Below are 27,480 nucleotides of genomic sequence, written 5' to 3' on the forward strand. Positions count from 1 at the left end.
CACAAAGATTGTCTCAGTCAACATGTAGAAAGATCTACAGAGGGATAAGGATGGCAGAAGTGCAAACACACTAATTCTGCTGGACATTTCAACAGCTGTTTGGTCTTCTTCTGGATTGACTTTCTAATAGGAAGATTTAGATACGGTCAAGTGTATCTCACTATTCCAGAAGTGAACAGGGAAAGGAATTATTTCTGAGCCCAAGGCATTGATGTCACAGGTCCTTTTAGGTTTCGCCTTATTTTGAATGAAAACCAACATTTGGTTCTGAAAATAATAATTTAGGGATCTGAATGAGGGCAATATCTATATGCTGATCCCATCTATTTCAAGCCTTGATTCATCAGATGCAGGTAAGCAGCAGAAATATGGTTACAGTCAGTCATAGGCTGGATGAGAACCAACAAATGATGCTCAATCCCCATAAAAAGAAGGTTCTGAGATGAGGTTATTCATTTATTTTGAGATGTTCAGTTGAAATTGTCCTTATGCATTGGTTTAGGGAACACCTGGATTCAGATTATGTTTTAGACTAATAAGACACTGTTAGCCTCTTCAAAGTTCTCCATGCTGTAGAAATATCTTTAAGAAGGTTGGATAACTTTTTGGCAGCCAAGAGCTGTGCATTACTTTTGAATGGCATGCTAAAGGCATAATTTAAATTTAAAACACCCCCACAAAAAAATGTAAAAAAAAATAAGCCAAGCCAAATATTATAGATCCTAAAATGGTTGCCAATCTTGAAGGTGGCATGGAGGAGATGGCACAGAGGAGAAGCAATCTGGTCTCTTTGTGTTTTGAAATGAGCAAACTTTTGAGGGGGAGGGTTGAGGGCCACAGATTGGGTGAAGCCACATCAAACACAAGCACCAAAATTCATTCTTGGGAAGAATTAGAAAGAAAATATTAGGGTTTTTTTTTTTATGTGCTTATTTTAGGGCTTGCAATAAAGTCTGCATTTGTTCTCCACTTCAAAATGTTATGGCTAGAAGGTTTTAAATAGGATGCGATGACTACCTATGCTTTGGGGCGCCATATTCTCCCCTCATCTTACAAAATATGTTCTAACTATGTTGTAAATGGAACTGGAAAATGAAGAAGGGACTCCAGGGGGAAGCAACTAACTTTTTCTATATGGTCTTCCTGTGGAGTCAACTAATGTGGGACAGTTTCAGATGAAGGCTTTCAAAGCTGTAGATGAAGCTGAAGGAAATTCTGGTCCCTGCTGGTAAGATGATTGCTCCTTTGCCTTTCGGTATGACTATATATCAGAGGAAGCTCGAACACCTCACAGTTAATTAAACTTAATTTTAAATTTGTTACTCAGAAGGTCCACGAAGCACCATGAAACTTATTCCCAAGTCATGCATGAAACCAATTTCTAATAAAATCTCTTCAGAGACATATGGAGGTTATGAAAGACTAAGTATAGAGAAAATAAATACAAGGGGTTGGTGATAAGATAAAAAAAAATTATGTGGCGTAAATACAGGGAAGAAAGGGCCTTCAGGTTGGGTAGGGATAAAAAAAAAACAAGCACAATTCCCAGGTGAGTGGAAAATGAGAGCAGGTTGAGTGATGTAGAGATAAATCAGAGCAGAAGAAAATGGATGTTGTAAGTTAGCATTTTTCTTCCTTTACATGTTACTTCAATATAATTGTATGGATTCGTTTTGGGGTTTTATTTTACTACATACTCATACAAGTAGACTCTAGTCAATGCCACAACTGCCACAATCATTGTTTGACAAAACACACCATAAAATCCATCCATGCTGGTCCCTGGTGATTGAACCCTAAAATATTAAGAAGCTCCAGGCTTTTGGTAAAATCTTCCAGAACTTGAGAAAAGTCCCATTTGTACCTAACCTGTTATTTATTGTTATTATTAGTTCAATTTATATGCCGCCTTTCCCCGGAGACTCAGGGCGGCTTACAATGCATTTTTAAAAAAACCATTATAAAAACATTTAAAAATTAAAACATTAAAACCCATTCATACCATTCATGGCCGGATCTCACAAGATCACAACAGCGAGATCAACGGCCCCAGGCCTGTCGGAAAAGCCAGGTCTTCACTGCTTTTCGGAAGGCCAATAGGGTGGGGGTGGTCCGGACCTCAGGAGGTAACTGGTTCCAGAGAGCTGGGGCAGCCACAGAGAAGGCCCTCCCCCACAGGCCTGCCAGCCAGCATTGTTTAGCTGATGGGACCCAGAGGAGACCAACTCTGTGGGATCTTACCAGTTGCTGGGAGCTATGTGGTAGAAGGTAACCTGGCCCTGAGCCATGTAGGGCTTTAAAGGTAATAACCAACACCTTGAATTGTGCCCGGAGATCAATAGGGAGCCAGTGCAGCTCGCGGAGAATTGGTGTAATGTGGGTGTATCTAGGTGCACCCACGATAGCTCGCGCGGCTGCATTCTGGACCAACTGTAGTCTCTGAACACTTTTCAAGGGTAGCCCCATGTAGAGCGTGTTGCAATAATCTAACCATGAGGTAACAAGGGTTATTTAGTGTATGTTGAGAAGATGACAGAAGGGAAGTAAACATATATACACAATCCACGTAATTTTATACAAAACGTCTACAGGGATACAGCAATGCCCTCACAACAGGATGCCCAGTTCAGCTATCCAGCCTCTGGCCTTGCTTTGTGGAGAACCAGAGAATGCACATCATGGCCAATCTTGCACAACATGTTTAATTGTTCGTATATCAGCACCACAGTCGCAACAAGGGGAATCTTGAGTTAATCCTAAATTGCATTAACAGAGGGATACAATCAAGATCAAGTGAGGTACGAATACCTCTCTAAAGCCTTAGTAAGACCACACCTAGAGTACTGCATCCAGTTTTGGTCACCACACTATAAAAAAGATGTTGAGACTCTAGAAAAAGTGCAGAGAAGAGCAACCAGGATGATTAGGGGACTGGAGGCTAAAACATACAAAGAACGGTTGCAGGAACTAGCATGGCTAGTCTGGTGAAGAGAAGGACCAGAGAAGACATGATAGTAGTGTTCCAATATTTGAGGGGCTGCCACAGAGAGGAAGGGGTCAAGCTGTTTTCCAAGGCACCTGAAGGCCAGACAAGGAATAATGGATGGAAACTAACCAAGGAGAGATTCAACCTAGAAATGAGGAGGAACTTTCTGACAGTGAGAACAATCAACCAATGGAACAGCTTGGCTTCGGAGGTTGTGGGAGCTTCATCATTTGAGACTTTCAAGAAAAGATTGGACTGCCATTTGTCAGAAATGGTATAGGGTCTCCTGCTTGAACGGGGGGTTGGATTAGATGACCTATAAGGTCCCTTCCAACTCTGTTAATCTGTCACTCTTTCCATCCCCACTGATACAGGGCAGAGGCACCTCTTTCAGTATCACACCAAATTCTGTTCATTTTTGTCCAGACAGAGCAAGGCAGGTCAAAACCAGGTGGCTTGGTAGAGGGATCACTCATGGTCAACCTAACCTGTGATTCATTGGAACTAAGGCTTGGAGTGGTGCAAGCAAGGGTCACAAAGATATATTGGGGAGTACAATAAAAATCCTGCAGAGTTTTAACCACCACCATCCACCAGCGAAAGAAGAAATGGAGCAGCTGTTCTTAGGCCTGTATGTTCTCTGATGTTCTTCCCAGCTAAGTCCGCATTTCAAGAGTTAGACATCTTGAGAGCAAACCCTATTTGAGATTAGACTTGCAAATCTGAGAGTACAAAGTGTCAGTCTAGTGATGTTAAAACAGCCACTTAGAATAACTCACACAGTAACTGCTGTATATTACAGGGAAGGATCATGAATATGCAATCAGAAAACAGTTTTGGAGCCTGATCACCATTTCTGTCAATTACTGCAGTCAGTTCCTCTGATGCTGCCTTGTCATTTTGACAGTGATTATACCTTTACATGATATATTGCAGATATTACGCTTCAGTTGTTTACAAATAGAACTGCATCTTACACTTTCACTAGAGCAGTGGGATGTTTTAAGTAAGGAAAACATTCCTCATAATCGTTCCTCCACTTTCATTCAGTCAGGCACAAACATAAGTGTGGCAAGCAAGCAGACCAGGCTGTGCCACAACTTATGACAGTATCTGCCACAACATTTCCTGATGGATAAAAAGCCAGACATAAGCTGCAGGGTCAAGAGCAGAGAAGGTTTCAAAGAAGAAAACACTAAGAGCAGAAACATGGCTAGATCCAATTGGAATATGATGGGGTGTGATGGCTGAGTGGCTTAATGTCACTGGAAATGGTCTTTGCTCTGGCGGTTTGAATCCAAGCACTGTGTGGTAGGGTCAGCTCCTTTCACTTGCCTCAGCTTCTGCCCAACTAGTAGTTCAAAAGCATGCTATATGCAAGTAGACAAATAGGTACCACTTCAGTGGGAAGAGGAGCCAGTGTTTCGTGCAGTCAGAACCAAGCTGATGTTGGACCTTCCCAGATGCAACATCTGTTTGCGAGGTGACTTCAGTGGATTGAGGAGGCCCTGGATCACGGGTGTCAAACTCACAGCATCACGTTGCTGTCACGTGATGTTTTGTGATGTTTTTCCCATTTGCGGAGCTGGGGTGGACCTGCACATGACGCATCCAGTCCGCGGGCTGCCAGTTTGACACCCCTGCCCTGGATAATGCTGCAGGATGCCGGTCATCTTTCTTTCTGGTGTGAGGCTATCTTGTCCCCCGTGGCACACCTTGGAAAGCACTCGAGCACGCACTAAAGGGGCTAGCCATCTTAGGCAACCAAACTGCTATCTGTTTTAGCATTTTGGTCTCCTGGCTAATGTAACATTGCCATACACTCAATAATAATATAATAAAAAAAAATAATGAGGAATATGGAATGGGGAAGAAGGAATTATTAGGCTAAGTGCATACTTAGAACTAGTATCATGTAGTGACTAAGATATTAGACTAACACTGGGCAGACCTAGATATTAGTTCATATTCAGCCTCATTATCTCACTGGATAATTTTGGTCCAGTCCCTCTCTCTCTCAGTCCAGCTGGCCTCACAATTGTGGTTGAGGAGAAAAATGGAAAGAGAGAAGGCTATATATGACATCATGAGCTCCTGAATGAAAGGCAGGATGCAAATCAAATCGAATAACTTTATTGCAGTTATTACCCAGCAGAAAAAATACAAATCTAACAAATAAATAAATCACTTTAGCAACTAATCCCCCTTAATTCAGTGATCTCATAAGGCAACATTTTCCAGTCCAACTTGGTATTTAAACTGCATATTAGGCATCAGTCAAGAAATTCCATATGATTTTGTTTCATTTATAATACAATTAAATTGTACCTGGGGTTATTATTCTCCAGTTATGGGTGTAATAATTATTATTGTATTAAAAGTTGATTCTGAATTTTTGGAAGTTTCTTGGTCACAATCAGCAGTGAAATCTGCCCGGTTCTATCCATCTTGCCTGTTGTGGCCCGTCAACGGCCTGTGCAGCTAGTAGCTGATTCCGACAGCGAGGAAGCTGGTGTGGTGCTGCGCCAGCAGCCTGTGAAGCTGGCACTCAAGTCGGACAATGAGGAGGCTGGAGATGATGTGGTGCCAGAGGCAGGGATTCAGCCAGGGCCTTCAGAACCTCCAGAAGCTTCCATGGGTGAAGAGGAAGAAGAGGAGGAGCCTCTTCTTGATGCACGGGCACGCAGAGCTGCCAAAAGGCAGGAGTGGCTCCTCAGGAGGAGGTCTCCTCGAGAGTAAGGCTTGGGGCTAATTGGCCACTCCCTTAGCCTATTTAAGGATAGGCAATTTGCAGGGAACAACTTAGTTCACTCTCCTTCGCGTCTGGATCTTAGTTCTTTTATCAGTGTCCTGCAAATTGCTTCTGGGCTTTCTGCCAATCCTAGTAAGATTGCGATTATTTATTCTTTGGATTCTTGTAGGCTGTTAAGAAAGTTAATTAACAGCCTTTGTTTGAAAAAGACTGATTTAATTTAGTAAACTAAGGTTTGTACAGACTTTATGTGTGCTGAGTTCTTTGGAGTACATAGCTGGGCCAGAACATCGCCGAACTGGTAGCACCGGCAGCAGGAGGCTCCGCCCACCCACCAGGACATCTATACATCCCGTTTTTTACCTTCTGTGCATGTGCAGAAGAGGCACATGCGTGTATGCACTCCCACCCATTCCCATTCCCGAACTAGTAGCGTAGGTAAGTGGATTTAACTGCTGGTCACAATCCATAATTATGAGAATTCCTGAATTCCTTGGAACCCACCAATAGTACCATTTTCTTTTAAGATTACATACAAATACTTGGGAAATAACACATAATACAAATTGTATGTGAGTATCTTTGTACATATTACAATAAGGACTACTATCCTCATGGAGTAAAGTAGTACAATATAGCAGTACACACAAGTACTTATATCCTATAGGAAGGACACCAAATAACAGATGTGGACTCCTAAACTCAGTAAGAGCTCACTTAAAGCATGCCACATGACATCTTCCAGCTGTTTATGATGGCAACTCCATAAATCCTGAATCTTGGCTACACTGGCTGAAAATAATAGAGTTTAAAACATCTGGAAGATTCTGGATGACCTTCTTCGGTCTACGCTATCTGGTTTCTGAAAGGAGTTTTGTTTTTTTTTTCTAAAACTTGCCAAGAGCTGTGAGGAATTGAACCAACCAGGAATTTTTTTGCATGTTAACTCTGTGCTCTTGGACTGACCTTCTGTCTTTCAAGAATGTCCACATTTATCCTTGATGGAGGCAACAGTTGGATTCTGCATAAAGTGGAATTACTCAGCTAAGGAATAAACTAAGGCTAAGATATATATCTTTTGTGAAGCTTGTTTACCTTTTTTTCCACAGGGAAACCAAAAGGATTAAAAAAAAAAATAATGACACAGTCACCCTAGAGTCAGAGGGGATCTAAATCTAATAAAATAAAAGGATTTTTTTTAAAAAAACAAACAAACAAACCTGCATATTCACAATTGCTGCAGAAGAAAATTTGGTGAGACATTAATGCAAAATTTGGGTCTGACAAGAATCAGCATTTTCATATTTAATATTTGTATCTGATTGATTAAACATCTTGATATATATATATATATATATATATATATATATATATATATATATATATATATATATATATATATATATATTTGTCAACATATTTGTCATCAGCACTCCTGTTGACTGACAGGGGGCCTGTTGATTGAAGTCTGAGAAAAGAGTCCCTTGTCAGTCAACGGAAGTGCTGATTTACCACCAGTTTACCAGGTACTTACCAGGAGATTGAGGGCACTGCATCACAAGGAAATAACTAAAAATTTAATAACCAGCCATCAACTCCCCCAATTAACCAACTAATGGCCACACACAACCAGGCACCACATAAATACTAGGCAGTGGTGAAATCCAAATTTCTTTACTACCGGTTCTGTGGGGATGGCTTGGTGGGTGTGGTGTGGCTTGGTGGGTGTGGCTTGGTGGGGATTGCAGGGGAAGGATACTGCAAAATCTCCATTCCCACCCCACTCCAGGGGAAGGATATGGCAAAATCTCCATTCCCACCCCACTCCAGGGGAAGGATACAGCAAAATCCCCATTTCCTCCCCACTCTGGGGCCAGCCAGAGGTGGTATTTGCCGGTTCTCCAAACTATTCAAAATTTCCGCTACCGGTTCTCCGAACTGCTCAAAATTTCCACTACCGGTTCTCCAGAACCTGTCAGAACCTGCTGGATTTCACCCCTGATACTAGGCATAGAACAGCCCAGTGTACACAGTTCTGGAGAGTGAGATGTTTCCTGAGGATGGGCTTCAGCATGAATCCCAAAGCTTGGAAGACTAAACCTCTGGTCCCGATGACTGACTCAGATTGGTTCCTGCAATATTATCCTGGGACATGTATATTTGCCTTCATTCGGGAAAGAAAGCAGGAAGGATTGGAGGGGAATAAGGATCTACCCTAGGAGAAAACTGCAAGATTAGTTATTGTCTCTGCCTAGATGTATGTCTTCCAATTGGGCACCAGATTGAGTTCTTTGTAAAAAAAATGGCAGGTATATTTTAGAATCTTCTGTACTGAGGAAAAGGAAGAGAGGGAAAAACCTGAAATGCACCAACAATGCCCTGGCGCAGTACTTGTTAATTCATGGACTGTTTATCTTCTTGTTTACTCTCCAACAAAATGATTGCTGTTTAATTATACTACAAATAGGTTCTGCCAGCCTGTCGTACAGCAGATGTTATTTACTCCCAGAACAACTCTCCCAAGACTGACATTGCGCATCTCGCAAATCAAAATGGAGTAGATCAAGCCACAATCTGGGACAACGTTCCTCGCTGTTTTGCCACTTGCTTTCAACCATGATAAACGTTATCATTGCCTTAGATGCTTTCTCTGTCGGAGGAACGCATAAATGAGGAAAGGAAGCTGGCGGCCAGAGGTGATATGAAGGGACAGAATTCTTCATTTAAGAATCTCCGATCTGCTCAACTCAGATATAAAACAAGACAAGGAAGAAGGGGCAGGGCTGACTTTGCTGAAGCTTATTTCGTCCCTGGATCTATTTCTCCCCATCTGAACTTTGATATATTGGAAGCAAGCCGGGCAAAGACTATCAAAAGGTGGTAATATATGTTTGGGAAATTTAATAAGGCTCATCTTCCCTGACTAGTATCTTTTCAATTAAAGATGTAAACTAATTCAGCGTAACATACATCTAGGAACAGATTTTGAGTTTTCAACCAAGAATTTGTGGTGGAATGAGGATGGACAAATCCTGGATAATCTTTGTCCATTTCCTCAAAAAAAAAAAAAAAAAAAAAAAAAAGACCTTACAGAGGGATTGAACGATTGAAGTTTTCCCATCACTGAGATTGTACATCATATGCTCATTCCAAAAAACACTGAAGAAAAAGGTTCAAAAGCTCTGTGTCAGTATTAGGCCCTATGCTTTATAAGTTTCAAAAAAAATTATTACCAGTTCTGTGGGCATGGCTTGGTGGGCGTGGCACGGCTTAGTGGCATGGCAGGGGAAGGATACTGTAAAATCTCCATTCCCTCCCCCCTCCAGGGGAAGGATATTGTAAAATCTCCATTCCCTCCCCCCTCCAGGGGAAGGATACTGCAAAATCCCCATTTCCTCCTGATCAGCTGGAACTTGGGAGGCAGAGAATAAATGGGGACGGGGCCAGTCAGAATTTTTACTACCGGTTCTCCGAACTACTCAAAATTTCTGCTACCGGTTGTCCAGAACTGGTCAGAACCTGCTGAATACCACCTCTGGTGTGTGTGTGTGTGTGTGTGTGTGTGTGTGTGTGTGTGTGTGTGTGTGTGTGTATGTGTGTGTGTGTTTAAACTGGAAATGTTTCTTGGCTACCATGCAAAAGAAAAACAAGTGCATGTCTGATCACCTTTGAAAATTGTTTTTAATTTTTATAAATTTTATAGAGAGAGGGTTAGATCCGAAAACTGCCTTTTCAAAGGGGCAGCAATGCAAACTGGATTTTTAGAAATGCACACACATTTAAAATGCCCATCAGGCCAGCGATTCACTATGTTGGTTGGGACTGATAAACATTTTCATACCACATATGACAAGACACCAGTTAGGGGAAGAAAAAATAAAAGATGCTTGGCTAAATTATACAACATTTTGAGACAAACTCTCTGGTGTACATCCTTATGTAGGAAATTAAAACCCACCCCTCTCCTAGAAAATGAAATATTTTAGGAAATATTAAAAGGGCAGAATATTTTCCCTAAAAGGGAGGCAGAAACTCAGCCGCCACCCACCCCACTTTTGTTAATGGGCCATTAAGGCTTGGGCCAGTCTATTCTACATAACAAAGATCTACCTGCATCACCCAGCAAGATTCAACCAAACTTAACACAGAGACAACCTAAAAAGCTAGCTATGGCCTCTGACAGCAACCAGTCAGGATACTCTTCCTGTGCCCCAGGAAGTTCAAAGCCGGAGAGGCTATAAAACCCAGGGACTCTCAGCATCTCTTCCCTTTTCTGCCCAGGATCTCAAGCCATGTGATCCTGTTCATCAATAAACCTTCTTTCCAAGCAACTTCCATGAATCCAGTGTCTTTTTCCCCACTTGGAACTGAACCCAGATGGACATTTCTTCCAACAATTAGAACTCCTTTTTCTATTCAGATGTAAATAGTTTGGGACTCAAATCTCATCATCCCAGCCTGTATTTATTTATTGTTTATTTATTTATTGGTTTGATTTATATGCCGCCCTTCTCCGGAGACTCAGGGCGGCTTACAATGCGTTAAGCAATAGCCTTCATACCCTTGTATATACCTGCTTAGTAGGGCTTTCGGGGGCCCCTAAGCGGTGTTCTATTTTATACAAAGTCAGCTTATTGCCCCCACAATCCGGGTCCTCATTTTACCTACCTCAAAAGGATTGAAGGGTGAGTCAACCTTGAGCCTGGTGAGATTTGAACTTGCAGTAATTGCAGGCAGCTGGTGTTACTTAACAGCACTTTAGTCTGCTGTGCCACCAAGGCTCTGTTATGTATGATCTTTAGAAAAGATTCTTCTAGACTAATCTATACACAGGATCTCAGTTAACTACTAGCTTTCATATTTCTCAAACCTCTTAACACAAAGAAAGCAAAATAAACCTGCAGAGATCCTATTTTTATATTGCTTTCCCACAAAGGAAATAACGTGTCTAGAAATTCAGATTTAGAAAATGATGATAATGTGTATTTTAACATATAATTCAATGTAAATTTGCATGTGGATTTTTTTAAAGAAGAAAAATAACAGGCAACATTTCTATTTTAGGACTAGTGGCACAATAAAAGTGGTAAGTTTTATTGCAGGAGCTTTATCCTTTAGCTCTCCCATTGTAAACATCTCACATCCGTCTCAAATTTATCATATACTGTACTATCTATACCAACCGTTTTTCAGAATAGATCTTAAACTAAACTGAACAGCAGTCAAGGTCAGCTGTATTGAATTGTATGCTTCATTCCACGTAATGTGTAGCTTGCAAAGGTACACTAGAAAATAATAAAAAGACAGTGAGACTCCTTTGATTTCTTTTTTCTGAAGGAAAAAAAAAAATCCCCCACATTTAATTATACCGAAGTCAACAATATGGACAATGTACCTTTGCTATCACACTGACAAGATAATGAAGTTTAAAGGCAAATTGCCAGAGCAAGTTCCTTCTCCCTTAATGCAGGCAAACTCTTAGCATAAAATCAGTGTAGCTCTTTGAAGTCGGTGGAGTTCACAAGATCATCATTCCACAGTGATTAGTCTGCAGTGATATTTGCACCCATACCTGGCTAGGATCAAAGTTGTAGAGAGACAAACCCCTTTTCATGGGCTCTTCTTTTATGTCTTGAGTGGTGCTCCTGTTTATGCCACTTTCTTAAGCTTTCTTCAACAATGGGAAGTATATTGCAAAGGAAGGATTACGCATTCAATTATAATAAGTCTCTATTTTGGAATTTATTAGGAGGGCTTCTAAGAATTGTTCTGTTTGATGCTAGTCTTATGCAAACCACAAACCCAAGGGCTGACTCAGAACTGGACAGGGAGTTAAGTCCCACCTCTAGGATGGTTATGGTTATGTTGTGGCCCGTACGCGGCCTGTGCAGCTAGTAGCTGATTCAGACAGCGAGGAGGCTGATGTGGTGCTGCACCAGCAGCCTATGCAGCTGGCACTCGAGTTGGACAATGAGGAGGCTGGAGAAGATGTGGTGCCAGAGGTGGGGATTCAACCAGGGCCTTCAGAACCTCCAGAAGCTCCCTTAAGTGAAGAGGACGAAGAGGAGGAGCCTCTTCTCGATGCACGGGCGCACAGAGCTGCCAAAAGGCAGGAGTGGCTTCTCAGGAGGAGGTCTCCTCGAGAGTAAGGCTTGGGGCTAATTGGCCACTCCCTTAGCCTATTTAAGGAGGAACGCCGACTGAAGCAATTTGCAGGGAACAACTTCATTCACATACCTTCGTGTCTTGTCTTGCTTATCTTATCAGCTTCCTGCAAATTGCTTCTGGGCATTCTGCCAACCACAGTAAGCTTTCAGTTATTATTCTTTGAATTCTTGGCGGCTGTTAATGCAGTTAATTAACAGCCGTTGTTGTAAAAGACTGATTTATTTAGTAAACCAAGGTTTGAACGGACTTTGTGTGTGCTGCGTTCTTTGGGGTCCGTAGCTGGGGCAGAACAAGATGGTTAAACTGTATGTCAGAAAGGAAGTGCACGTACAGGTAGTCCTTGACTTATGACCACAATTGAGCCCAAAATTTCTGTTGCTGAGACTGTTGTTAAATGAATGTTGCCCCATTTTACGACCTTTCTTGCCACAGCTGTTAAGTGAATCACTGCAGTTATTAAGATAGTAATAAGTTATTAAGTGAATCTGGCTTCCTCGTTGACATTGCTTGTCAGATGGTCACAAAGGGGGATCACATGACCCTGGGACATTGCAAACGTCATAAATACGAGTCAGCTGCAGAGCGTCTGAATTTCGATCACGTGACCATCGTGATGCTGCAACGGTTGTAAGTGTGAAAAATAGACCTGAGTCACCTTTTTCAGTGCCCTTGTAACTTCGAATGGTCACTAAATGAACTGTTGTAGATCGAGGACTCCCTGCATACCTTTCGTAGAGAAGCAACTTGTGTGTGGAAGCATAGAGAGCAAGAACAGAATTGAAACAGCTGAACAATTGAACTTTAAATTACTAATTCTACCATCTTTCTATATTCAAAAGGGGATGGGAAATTATTGCTTTTTTATTGCTTTTTATATTGGGTTTTTATTTTTGTAAGCCACCCGGAGTCACTGAAAATGAGTTTGGCAGCCATTCACATTTTCTTAAATCAATTAAATAAATAAATAAATTTATGAATTAAGACTTTTTCATCCTGTTGAGAGCCTTTTTGTCAATCAGGCTGTGCATGCTTCAAAAAGGATCTAGAGCAGGGGTGTCAAACTGGCGGCCTGCGGGGCAGATGCGTCATGCGCAGGCCACACCCACCCCAGCTCCACGAAGGGAAAAAACATCATGTGACGGCAATGTGATGCCGCAAGTTCGACACCCATGATCCAGAGAAAGTACTAGGGAACACCTGCAACTATGAAGACACCACTTCTCTGCTCATTAAAGCAGCACCTCTTTTTCCCCCTCACAAAGACATTGCCACTGCTTTAAAAAGCTGATTCATAATATATCTCTTGTTGCAGCCACACTATTTTTCAGGTCAACCCAGAAGCTTAAAAGGAGTCCTAACTGCTTAAAACAGTGTTTTCCAAACTTTGCAACTTTAAGAAGTGTGGACATAATTCCCAGAATTCCCCAGCCAGCATACAACTGAAAAACACTGGCTCAAATGAATAGCAAAGAGGTACCGAGCTCACACAAGATTCGGAGTCCCTTGTCAGCATCATTTCTAAAGGCTCTACTGACTAGATACGGTGTTCTTTTCTTAAGGAGATAGATAGATAGATAGATAGATAGATAGATAGATAGATAGATAGATAGATAGGTAGGTAGGTAGGTAGGTGGGTGGGTGGGTGGGTGGGTGGGTGGGTGGGTGGGTGGGTGGATGGATGGATGGATAGATAGATAGATAGATAGATAGATAGATAGATAGATAGATAGATAGATAGATAGATAGATAGATAGATAGATAGATAGATATGTGTGTGTATAGGTGTAACTTGCATTCATGAAATATTTACCACAGAAATGGGGGACAATGTCCCATTGTACATACTATTTCCAGTCTTCTGCGTATGTCTTCTTGTTTCTCGCACTTTTCCCCCTCTGAAGTACATGCAGCCTAAAAGGTTGTAGAGCAAAGAAGAAATAGCAGGAAAAAAATGACAATGAAAATATTCACACTCGTTGAAACAGTGAATTCAAAAATTCTACCCAAAGAAAATCTGAAGAAATTTTCAAGTATGGTGGACTGTCACAATTTCCATGCACAGGAAAGTTCAAGAAGTTCAACACAATCTTAGTTTAAAACACCCTTTCTGTGACGTTAAAAGAGCCTTGGTGATTCAGCAGACTAAAGTGCTGTTAAGTAGCACCAGCTGCCTGCAATTACTGCAAGTTCAAATCTCACCAGGCTCAAGGTTGACTCAGCCTTCCATCCTTTCGAGGTAGGTAAAATGAGGAGCCGGATTGTGAGGGCAATAAGCTGACTTTGTATAAAAAAGAACACCGCTTAGGGCGGGCCGAAAGCCATACTAAGCAGGTATATACAAAAGTATGAAGGCTATTGCTTAACACATTGTAAGCCGCCCTGAGTCTCCGGAGAAGGGCAGCATATAAATTGAACCAATAAATAAATAAATAAATAAATTCTGGTATACTTATAATAAATCCATTATTGCCATGATTGAATCAGATCCATGTTTCCATTCATAGATTAGCCAGTGATGGCTTACCTTTTTGCCATCGCGTGCCAAAAGCGGGGGGAGCAAGGGGGTGGACACGCACGTGCGTGCCCACACCCATAATCCTATGCACCCCGCCCCGCGCATGTGTGCGAGACCCCCACCCACGTTTCCCCCGCTTTTGGCACACGATGGCCCGGTGGGCCCGGTAGGCCTATTTTTCACCCTCCCCAGGCTCCAGAGCCTTTCTAAGAGCCTGGAGAGGGCAAAAACGGTCTTCCCCACCCCCCTGGAGGCCCAAAAATCAGCTGGCCGGTGCGTGCATGTGCGCCAGAACTGAGCTTGTGCGCCCACTGATATGGCTCCACGTGCCACAGGTGGTACGTGTGCCATAGGTTCACCATCACAGGCCTATAGCTTGATTTGTTCTAAGCACAAATGTGATATCCTGCTCAAAAAGCTTGTTGCAAAGGTGAAACACTGTCAAAGGTATTTCAAGACTCAGCCTATCTCATATTCCTGCAGATAAAATCAACTGTGGTTGCAAGTAATTACTTGATCTGAATTTCTGGTGAAGTAACTAGAAGCATAGATTTCTGAGTTGGCATTCCTGTGTGCTGTTCCCAATGCAAAATAAACCAAACTTTTGATGTGTGGACTGAAATGGATTCCATTGTTTTGAACATAGAGCTTCAAAGCTTCAAGAACCACGCACACCGCTTAGAAAGGAAAATGCTTCCACTAGATAAGGGGAAGTGCAAAAGAACTAATAATGTGGATGATGATGAAGGAGGAGGAGGAGGAGGAGGAGGAGGAGGAGGAGGAGGAGGAGGAGAAGAAGAAGAAGGAGAAGGAGAAGGAGAAGGAGAAGGAGAAGGAGAAGGAGAAGGAGAAGGAGAAGGAGAAGGAGAAGGAGAAGGAGAAGGAGAAGGAGAAGTAATAGCGTTGTTCCTTATGCCATCCATCTTGTAAATTTGCAGGATTCCTTTTTTTTCCGCCATGTATATGTATACATTCAAACTAGACTGTGATGTTTCTCTGTGTCATATATATGTCGGTGGGTGGGTGGATATATGCATAATGGTTATCCTTTTGAGAGCTGAATGCAATGAAATTTCATTTTAATGTATGCTGATTAGTGTACATTTAAAGTGACAATAAATTTATATTATATTATATTCTTCTGTTCTATTCTGTTCTGTTCTGTTCTGTTCTGTTCTGTTCAACTCTACTCTACTCTACTCTACTCTACTCTACTCTACTCTACTCTACTCTACTCTACTCTACTCCACTCCATTCCAGTCCACTCCACTCCACTTCACTCCACTCCACTCCACTCTATTCAGTTCTATTATGATGATAGCCATTGGCCATTCAGTCATAGCCAACTCTGGGCGATTCTATGAGCCAGGTCTCTCTAGGTTTTCTGACCTAGTGTTACTTCTTTGAGTTGTTCTATGCTCTGACTGATGCCAACTTCAATGGTACGCAGCCACCATGTTCTTTGGCAGCCTGGTTTCCTTTTACCGCTATTTCTCCCAAACATAGCTGCCCTGAGTCTCCGGAGAAAGGCAGCATATAAATTGAACTAATAAATAATTGCTTTCTCCAGTGAATTCCCCTGCATGACATGGTCGAAGCAAGTGAGTCCCAGTTCTGTGATTTTGCCTTCCACAGTGGACAATGTAAGAGAGGTTATCACACCCAATATCTCCTGAGCAGCTCTAAAAACATAGGACCCTGCAAAGCAAAGCTCTGTAACATTTCTGTAATTAAATATATTATGGTAGGACATTTCCGGGTGTAGATAAAGTGTTTAACAGATGGATCCATCCAGGGGTGGGCTTCAAAAAATTTTAGCAAGGGGTTCTCTGCTCGTTTGCTGGGTGGGCGTGACCATGGTGGGTGTGGCCTAGTCAGCCTCCTGCACCACACGGGGGGGGGCTCTGGTGGCTTTCCTCAAGCCTCCGGGAGGGCAAAAACGGCCTCCCCAAGCTCCAGAGGCCCGGTGGAGGCAGCCCATTTTTTGCTCTCCCCGAGCCTCCACGCGCACCCTACACTTACCTGTATCCAAAACAGGCCACGTGGGGAATTCTGGGAGGGGAGGGGTGGGGTGGGAGGGGCCAGCCAGGAGTGGGATTTGGGGGTTCTCCCAACTGCACAGAATCTTAGCTAGAGATTCTCCTGAACCCCTGCGAACCCGCAGCAGCCGACCCCTGGATCCATCTTCCATGTCAGTTCTTGGCACAGTTTCCATGTAGCATCTAAGAATGAAAGTCTGAAGTCTTTGGAACTTTTGCAAGTCTGCAGAAAGGTCACTCCTTTAAGTTCCATTTAGTGGGTCTGCTTTCTGAAGGGATATGCACGCTGTTTTAAAAGAGGCCCAAGATAGAAAGGCTGTCTATATTTAGACATATATCTATCTTTTTTAAATGAATTCTGGCCTCTTACGTAAGTCTTCAGTTGACAGTAGATTGCCTTCAGTTCCAACTCTGCTACTTCCCCAATAAGCATACAGTAATACATTTAGAAAACCTGCAGCTATAAAATGCTTTTTACTTTCTCCTTGAGGGCTTCTTGGAGGCATCTGGTTCACGACTGAAGAACCGAGATCCTGCATTAAATGAGTTTTTGATCTCCTGGGCAGGTTCTTTACATTCTTTTTAAAATGTCTAATCTGACTAGACTCGGAATTAAAAGCGCACTTTCTGATTTCACTGGGACCACTCTAAGCACGCCAAAATCTGAATTCAAACAGTTTTAAATTGATTGTTGAGGATAGATTTGGGGCCTGAAAATACACAGATATGGGTGTGTAAGTGTATTTAACATAACATAAAATAACAGAGTTGGAAAAGACCTTGGAAGTCTTCTAGTTCAAACCCCTGCTCAAGCATGAGACCCTGTACCATTTCAGTGAATGAATGAATGAGCTGGAAGGGACGTTGGAGGTCGTCTAGTCCAGCCCCCTGCTCAAATTGGAAAACTTATACCCGTGATGGTGAATCTATGGCACGTGTGCCACAGGTGGCATGCGTAGCCATATCGGTGGGTACGTGAGCTCAGCTCTGGCGCGCATGTGCATGCCGGCCATCTGATTTTTGAGCCTTCTGGGCCCACCAGAAGTAGGGAAACAGGCTGTTTCCTGCCTCCGGAGGGCCTCGAGGGGTGGTGGGGAAAGACTGTTTTTATCTCTCCCTGGGTTCCAGAGCCTTTCTAGGAGTCTGGGGAGGGCGAAACCGGCCTTCCCTACCCCCCACCCTTGGAGGCCCTGCGGAGGCCGCAAACGGGCCATTTTATGAATTATGGGTGTGGGCATAGAATTATGGGTGTGTGCACGCATGAGTGTGACACACACCCCTGGCGGTCTCCCCAGTCCTGGCACGTAATGGCAAAAAGGTTAGCCATCACTGATCTATACTATTTCAAATAAGTGACTGTCTAGTCAGAGGTGGGTTTCAGCAGGTTCTGACTAGTTCTGGAGAACCAGTAGCAGAAATTTTGAGTAGTTCGGAGAACTGGTAAAAACCCCCTCTGACTGGCCCCTCCCCCATCTATTCTCCTCCACCTGAGTTCCAGCTGATCGGGAGGAAATGGGAATTTTGCAGTAACCTTCCCCTGGAGTGGGGTGGGAATGGAGATTTTAACAGTATACTTCCCCTGCCACGCCCACCAAGACACGCCCACAGAACCGGTAGTAAAAAAAATTGAAACCCACCACCGTATCTAGTCTCTTCTTAAAAACATCCAGTGATGGAGCACCCACGATTTCCGGGGGCAAGCTGTTTCACTGGTTAACTGTCCTCACTGTTAGGAAGTTTCTCCTTAATTCCAGGTTGCGATTTTCGGTGATTAGTTTCCAACCATTGTTTCTTGTCCTGTCATCCGGTGCTTTGGAGAATAATTCGACCCCCTCTTCTTTGTGTTCTTTCTTCATTTGAATGAGCACAGGCTTGTACGTTCATATTTTGGGAGATAACAGAAATCCACTTTGTGACATAATTATATTTTCATTATCCTGCAGTGGAAACATTTTTTGCAAAATAACCTTGGATACACAGGTACAACAACAGTTCGTTTAGTGATGTTCGGAGTTACAACGGCACTGAAAAAAGTGACTGATGATCATTGCATCATCCCCACGGTCACATGTTTTACATTCAGATGCTTGACAACTGATTCATATTTATGACGGTTGCAGTGTCTCAGGGTCGTGTGATCATCTTTTGCAATCTTCCGATGAGCACAGTCAATGGGGAAGCCGTTGTTTTACTCAAGGGTCCTCAAACTTGGCAGCTTTAAGACTTGTGGACTTCAACTCCCAGAATTCTCCAGCCAGCTATGAATTCTATGCACAAGTCTTAAAGCTGCCAAGTTTGATTTTACTTAACAACTGTGTTACTAATTTAACAACTGCACTTAATAAATGTAGCAAGAAAAGTCATAAAATGGGGCAAAACTCACTTAACAAATTTCTCATTTAGCAACATAAATTCTGGGCTCAATTGCAGTCATAAGTGGAGGACTACCTGTACATACATACATACAAACATATACAGGCATATATAATATATATGTATGTATAATATTCAGTATACATAAAATGGGCAAGAGAAGCCTCACTGAATTTATTCAAATTAAATTATCCTTGTTCTGTCACTTTTATCCTTACATCTCTGCAGAGTCCCCTTATATATATTTCAACTTACATTTTGCAGTTTATTCTTACATACCATTCTTCCTTAAGCAGTTAAATCATTCCAAGGGAATACAAAAAAACAATATAAATATAGAATATAGTAATGTTCACATTTAAATGGGCATGGAATTATCAGATCTGGGTAACAGACACAAAGTCTAATTCTTTGCTGCCATCTCATGATCATCCAGATGTTCTTACACTCTAGATCTGTTAATGCCCATGGTAATAAGGGTGGGCACACTGCCAAGCACTCAAATTTTTATCACATGACTACCATGGCACTGCCACTGTCGGGGGCGAGGGGTCCCATGTCCCTTCATTCAGCCCTATCATAATTTGGAATGGTCACTGAATGAATGGTAGTAAGTTGAGGATTATCTCTACATGTCTTCCCTTGTCTGCTGTTATCTGCTCAACCTTGAGTAAATTGCTTTCCTCACCTTAGCAACTGTCTGTGTGAGAGTTTGAGGCCTGAAACAGGACAGAAACTGTGGCCATCCAATTCTCTCTCTTGAGAAATCGGTTTCAGTGAACTAAGGGTGCGATACACCTAGACACCTATATGACTGCAGCCATGAGCATCTGAGAAACTAAGACAATTCGCAAATATAAAACGTCAAAAGTCAGTTCAACCAGGGGTGAAATCCAGCAGGTTCTGACAGGTTCTGGAAAACTGGTAGCGGAAATTTTGAGTAGTTCGGAGAACCGGCAAATACCACCTCTGGCTGGTCCCAGAGTGGGGTGGAAATGGAGATTTTGCAGTATCCTTCCCCTGGAGTGGGATGGGAATGGAGATTTTGCAGTATCCTTCCCCTGCCACACCCACCAAGCCACGCCCACCAAGCCACACCACACCCACCAAGCCACACCCACAGAACAGGTAGTAAAAAAAATTGGATTTCACCACTGAGCTCAACTAATGTTCTGATGCCATGCTGGGCAAGCAGAAGTTTATAGAAGTTCTTCAGCAGGTATTATCACAGTAAAAATCCCCACTTGTATTCCTCGGTAATTAGCAATGAATATTATATTGCCACAGAAACAGAAGAAAAGGTAAAGCCATTGTGATTTATGTCCATTGACAGATTAGCCTCGATTAATTTGTCTAATTCCCTTTTATAGTTACCCAAATGGGCACTCAATACTATGCCTCATGGTAGCAAATTGGTTTGAGCAGAATTGATACACTTACATAGGAAATGTAACACTTACATAGGAAAGAGCCGAGGTGGCACTGTAGTTAGAGTGCAGTACTGCAGGCTACTTCGGCTGACTGCTAGCAGCAGTTCCGCAGTTCAAATCTCATCGGCTCAAGGTTGACTCAGTCTGGCATCCTTCTGAGGTGGATAAAATGAGGACCCAGATTGTTGGGGGCAATATGCTGATTCTGTAAACCGCTTAGAGAGGGCTGTAAAAGCACTATTTTATTTATTTATTTATTTATTTATTTATTTATTTATTTATTTATTTATTTATTTATTTTATTCGATTTTTATGCTGCCCTTCTCCTGCTGAACTCAGGGCAGTGCACAGCCAAAAATAAAAACAGCGCATACAAAATTTAAAATTTTAAAAGAATTTTTTTATTTATTTATTTTCAATTTATATACCGCCCTTCTCCCTGAGGACTCAGGGCGGTGCACAGCCAGAATTAAAAACATGAAATACAAATATTAGAAGAGGAATAAGTCAATCCCTCTTCTCTGTCACAGGTCTTCAAGTACCGGAAGACTCCTGTCTTGTCACCCCTAGTCCTTCTCTTTGAGAAGATAGACATATCTAGCTCCCTCAACCATTCATCATATGATTTAGCCTCCAGATCCCTTATCATCTTTGTTGCTTTTTTCTGCACACTTTCTAGCATCTTTTTTGTATTGCAGTGACCAGAACTGGAGGCAGTATTCCTAGTGTGGCCTCACTAATGCAGTATAAAGCAGTATTTATCACTTCTCATGATCTAGATCAGAGGTCTTCAAACTTAGCATAGCATAGCTGGCTGGAGAATTCTGGGAGTTGAAGTCCACAAGTCTTAAAGCTGCCAAGTTTGAAGACCTCTAATCTAGATGCTCCCCCTCTGTAAATGCAGACTACAGAGTTTTGGGAAGTGACTTTTTTGGAAGCTCCAAAACACTTCTGGCTCATACTTACAGTAAGTGATGGTCCAGTAGGACATCTAGATCTCTGTCATAGTTACTGCTGCTGAGCCAGGTAAGAGCTATTCTATACCTATCCATTTGGTTTTTATTGCCCAAGTGCAGGGCCTTACTTTTTTCACCACTGAACAACATCTTGTTGGGTAGGGCCCAATACTCAAATCTATCAAGAGCCTTCTGAACCTTGAGTCTATCTTACACAGGTGATAGCAATTGCCCCCCAGTTCGGGCTCATCTGCAAATTTGATGAGTTCCCCTTCTATGTTTCTCCTTTTAGGATTTCCCTTCATGGAATCCTTCCTAATCTTTTTCTTAGTTTGTTGAAATCAGCTCTCTTAAAGTCTAAAATGCTAGTCTGATTTGATTCAATTATCTGTGGTTGCATTATGGTGAATTCATGTATGACATGGTCCCTCTTCCCCAATGTTCCTATAGCTTCTACTCCTTCAACCATTTAGTCCCTATTAGTAAGAATTAAGTCCAATGTAACTGTCCCTCTGTCTGTTTTATGTCCAATGTATTCTCTCCTCTACCTGTTTTATGACAAAGTGTCAGCCTTGGAAGCCATATTAGCTCCAATGCTGCCACCTTCTCGTGTATGGGAAAGTAGGAGGGAGGATTAAGGAGAGGGGTTGTTAGTAGACATAATATCATTCTTCCTGTCGGTCAAGGTCAGGGCGATCCAGCATCTGGAGAAGGAGTGGTCAGGGGGCTGGATCAAGATGGAGTGGATGTTGATTGGAGCATGTGACCGACTGGGGGGAAAAGGGGATGGTTTTGGGAGCTTTGACTTACTGAAGGAAAACCCGGGCTTTTCAGATTCGGATTTTCCCAGATGTGCCAGTTTGCCTATTCTAGTAAAGAGAACGTTGGAAAATGTTTGCTTCCGTGTCTTTACTTGGAATTGGGGGTTTTCTGGAACGCTGACACAAAGTTGATAGATAAGCACATCAGGAACCTGTTTGATTTCCCACCTGATGTCAGGGTAGTCAAAGTTCTCCATTACTAGTGGCATGTTTCATGGGAGGATTTGGGTTTGGCTAGTCTAGAGAAAAGTAGGACTAGAGGGAACATGGTAACAGTATTCCAGTATTTGAGGGGCTGCCACAAAAAAGAGCTGGGTGAATTTATCTTCCAAAGCACCAGACGGCAGGACAAGAAACAATGGTTGGAAATCAATCAAGGAGAGAAGCAACCTGGAATTGAGAAGAAACTTCCTAACAGTGAGGACAATTAACCAGTGGAACAGCTTGACTTCAGACATTGTAGGTGCTTCATCACTGGAGGTTTTTAAGAAGAAACTAGACAGTCACTTGTCTGAAATAGTATAGGATCTCCTGCTTGAACAGGGGGCTGGACTAGAAGATCTCCAAGATCCCTTCCAACTCTATGCTGATTCTGATTTCCCTGCTTGGTTGGTTGGCCAATAGTATACATCTTTGGGAAAGTCTATAATTACAAGGGTTTACTTGTAATTTATCCCAAGGGTTTAAACATTTATTCCTACTGGGCCCTTTTTCCTCAGCACGATGTTCTTCTATAAATATCTATTCAGGCATAGATGTCTACCCTATACATTATATTCTGCAATGAAAAGAGATGCAAATTCTTCTACTAGAACTAACTGTTTTAATCATTCTGACTTCTTGTTATGATTGGACATGAACTTTTACCTATTTTACACTTTATTTCTTTGAACATTATTACTACTTGAATATAAGCAATTAAAACCCAGTCTATTAAAAACTATGAAGCAAACAAAAGAATATTTCTCGTGCAGGATTTTCTTAATTATAATTAATGCATTACTACTACTACTATTTCATAAAGGAACATTTAAGGAATGTTAAGTGATGTTACTATTCAATTCAGCAATAAAGAGACCTAAGCAGTTAGAAGTTTTTAATTTGACCTGCAATATCCTTAAAAAGCTGCTTTATGGTTTTTTTTCCTAATCATACAAGACAGTCTGACATTGAAATGGAGGGGTTTTTTTAAAAAAAAAAAACTCCATACGTCAGGACTAAAAAGATGACATTATACGACTTACCAATAATATCTATATTCTGCATTAAAAGTGACACATTAATAAACTGCATTTCTCATGAAATGCATTGTGCTCGAGGCACTTTAAAGAGACAACTTAAGAACAAGTGATATAACAAATAAAAGTGCACTACCATATATCATTGTCGTGCGAGCAACAGTTCAGTTAAAACTTCAAATATTGAGAGTTTACATATCAACGATTTTGTGTTTAGGACTAATAAAAACATTCAACAGTTCGTAGGAATAACAAGGCAGCATAGCTATATCAAAACAGGAGAGTGAAAAGGGGCAATTTCATGCCATCCTGTGCATGTCTTCCCTGAGATAAGGCTGGTTGCATTCAATGGGAGTTACTTTTGTGTAAAATATAGCTTTGTATCATAACCAAGATAAAGTATAGCCATGATACATTTTGCCTCGAACAGTCATTCTTAAGGAACATTTTTAAATCTTCTACATTTATATATGCAGTGAATATTTTCAAGCAATGCTTTATGAGTACATCTACTTATGGTAAGACTGGGAAAGTTATAGATGGCAGCTCCACATAGCTCCATACCCAGATATAACAACTGCAGCTACCAAATCTCTCCACAGAACTGAAAAAGGTGGAGTTCCTTCATGTAAAGATTGTATAAACTACTCCTTCAACACATAAGAAAGAATTGGTATCCCTGGGTTTGATTTTGGGGGTGCCCTTTATGTTGAGTCACCTGTTTTCATGTGCAAATGCTGGGAAAATCTGGGATTGCAATGGGGGAAGTACTGTTATATGTTATGGCTTGGTAGCAATAGCACTTAGATTTATATACAGCTTCATAGTGCTTTTACAGCCCTATCTAAGCGGTTTACAGAGTCAGCATATTGCCCCCAAAAATCTGAGTCCTCATTTTACCCACCTCAGAAGGATGGAAGGCTGAGTCAACCTTGAGCCTGTGAGATTTGAACTGCTGAATTGCAGCTAGCAGTCAGCTGAAGTAGCCTGCAGTACTGCACTCTAACCACTGTGCCATCTCAGCTCGGTAGTCCCAAGGTGCTTTTCCAAAAGGCAACTAAGACTTTCTTGGAGGGTTTTTTCTTTGAAAATATTTTGCTTCTCATCCAAGAAGCTTCTTCAGTTCTAACTCTTGGATGAGCTTGTTGGATGAGAAGTGAAATGTTTTCATAAAAAAAAAAAAAACAAGAGAGTCAAGTTGCCTTTTGGAAAAACACCTTTGAGACAACCATGACCTGGATGATAGAGAATCTCCATGCAACTTAATGGCTTGGTATTGTAAGCTAGAGTCGGTCCAGCTCCGAGCAAGGTCAATGAACAAAATACCAAGGAGTAATTGGCAGAGGAGATGTAGCAGAAGGGTGCAATCTGGCTGTTGCAGAAGAAAGCCAGAACAGTGATTGGTTTCCTATTCTTACAGATGTTAGCCTGACCAATGAAATTAAGATGACCTAAAAGTCCCAGTTTAGAATGCTTAACTAATTGCTGTCATCAGTCAAACAACTGTTCTCCGAGTTTGTTGTGGTCCACCAGCAGCCTGAGGAGCTGGCAGAGAGTCAGACAGTAAGAAGGCTGGGGATGACCATGGGCCAGTCCTGGAGTCAGGGGAAGGCCCGGACGAGGGCTCTGAGTTGGAGGTAGAGATGGGGCCAGGGCCATCTGGGAGTGATGCGCGGACTCCGGAGCCTCTGGAGGCAGAGACGCAGAGGAACAGGAGGAGCCTGTTCCTAGTGTGTGCATGCACAGAGCTGCCAGAAGGCACAAACAGTTAAAACAAAAGGGACGACTCGACTCGGGAGTAAGGCCTGGAGATGATTGGCCCCTCCCTTAAGGCTTAAAAGAGGAGCAAAGGTACGTGGGCACTTTGCAGGAAAACAACATTGTTAATTCTGTTCCCAGTCGGCATCTGTGTGACTTTGCCAAGTAGGTCTTTGGCAGAGTGTCAAGGGAGATAAAGTTTGGTGATTATCCTGAAGAACTTCTCCTGAAGGACTTTGTGCAACTTTTTTTTTATTTTTTTAAATTTTATTAACATACATAAATCATAATATATAATATATAACAATATACACAATACAAACAATCAACAAGTGCTCCCCCACCCCTCGGGATCATTCCTGCTTCCAAAATCTTAAAGCTTCTTCTGGTGGTGGCATCCCCCTTCCTCCAGAAAACACATATATTAGGAACTGTTTCCAGATTCCATTGAATTCATTTACTTTCATTATGCCCCTCCTTACTTTAATATTACAAGTCAGTTTATCATTTATGGCAATATCCCATACTTCCTTATACCATTCTTCCAAACAATAATCACCTCGTGTCTTCCAGTTCCTAGAAATCATTAACCTTGCTGCAGTCAACAAATTTGTTATCAACTCTTTAGTCTCTTTTTTACACTTTATATCTTCCAATAGTGAGAGTAATGCTACCTTTGGTACCTTTATTCCTACAATTTCTTCAATCTCCTTAAACACCATCTTCCACAATTTTTGCACAAATTTACAATCCCACCACATATGTAAATACGTTCCTTTTTCCCCGCAACCTCTCCAACAGTTATCTGAATAGTTCTGATTCATATTGCTTAATCTAACCGGAGTTAAATACCACCTCCATACCATTTTATAATAATTCTCTTTTATTCTTACTGACATAAGACTTTTTGCAACTAATTGGGACTCAATTGTGAATGAACGTAATTCACAGCTGTTGCAATAAAAGAAGTCTTTGGGACTACTCCTGTGTTTTAATGACTCAGGAAGCCTAGGTCACAACATAGTTTTACTTCTGGATGCAAGTGAAGGATACTGGGGTAGAAAGACAGAGAACATGATGGTACTCTATAGCAGCGGTGTCAAACTCGCAACGACACGTTGTCATCACGTGACATATTGCAACTTTTTCCCCCCTTTGCTAAAATGGGGTGGGGGTGACCGGCATGTGATGCATCTGGTCCACAGGCCGTGAGTTTGATACCCCTGTTCTACAGGAATCCCCTCTCAGTGGTTAGACCAATCCTGTAAACGCTGGTTAATTGATGAAACATAGGAACAGTATACAGTAGATGGTTGATATTATTATTCCTTAGTATCCTCTTCCATCTAGCAATTTTTAGCCAAATCTCGGATAACCGAATGTAATGAAACAAACTGGTAGAGAGATGAAGCACAAGTAGAGAAACTCTCTAAGTGAAGAGAGTTTTTAATCTTTTTAAGATTTACTGTAGCTGCAGCTGTATTCCTGGCAGTAAATGTAACAAGAAGGGGCTAGAAGTCTGAAGGCTATAAAAAGATGAAGCCTATCACTCATTTACTCAAACTTTGTCTGCCTTGAGTCTTGACAAACTAACTTAGCTAGGTCAGTACTGATAATGGTTGCAGAACATGAATAATAGCCATTTGGATGGGGCATATGCTCTCACCTCCTTAAAGAAGAGGTGTATGAATTTTATTGAAAATCCCTTGTAAGAACCAGAAAGACATCTAATTATAGACCAGATTCTAGTCTTCTATTCTTGAGTAAGATGATTTGCCAAATATGGTACACCAAGAACCATGGTGGGTTACCTGTAACAGAAATTGTATGCAGGAGTCAAGAACCTGTTGATTTGCCTAGATCTTCCAATGGCTTTTGATTTCATTCACTTCTGGATCAGGTTCGATTGTAGAGGCCCTGTTTGAAGATGATTCAGGTCCTTCCTATTTGAAGACACCCAGAGGCTGTTGTCTTAGAGTGTCCCACATGGCTTTGCTGTTTGGCTTCTCAGCAGAGAAGTCATTCTAATTCCAGAGTTCCTAGGAAGCAATCTGTACCCCTGAACAATACTTAAACTAGGATAATGGAGTGGATTATCAATCACCTAGAATCACATCCACATAAAACAAGGCCTCTCATTCACAGTCTTAATACTCAAAACTCAAATAATGGTCAGAAACTGTTATAGGGTGCAGGGAATTGATTTTGACTCATTTTCCCTGACATTTTTTCTGTAAATTAAGGATAAGAAAATGGGTGTGGCTTATTTTACAGAAGCTTCCCATTTCTATTCCCTTATTTTGCTCCTCAGACAACAAAGGAAAACCAGGTATTTCTCTTGCAGCCACGTTCTCATATCACCAGAAGGTCTCTTGAGCTTCTCCAGAAGGACAGAACTCAACGGGTCTATCAAACCCTTCCAAGATTTCCCACCGCTGCTTTAA

The sequence above is a fragment of the Pituophis catenifer genome, unplaced genomic scaffold, assembly GCF_029215685.1.
Source record: "Pituophis catenifer annectens isolate HBS135680 unplaced genomic scaffold, rPitCat1.0.hap2 SCAF_2, whole genome shotgun sequence".
Classification (NCBI taxonomy): Eukaryota; Metazoa; Chordata; class Lepidosauria; order Squamata; family Colubridae; genus Pituophis; species Pituophis catenifer.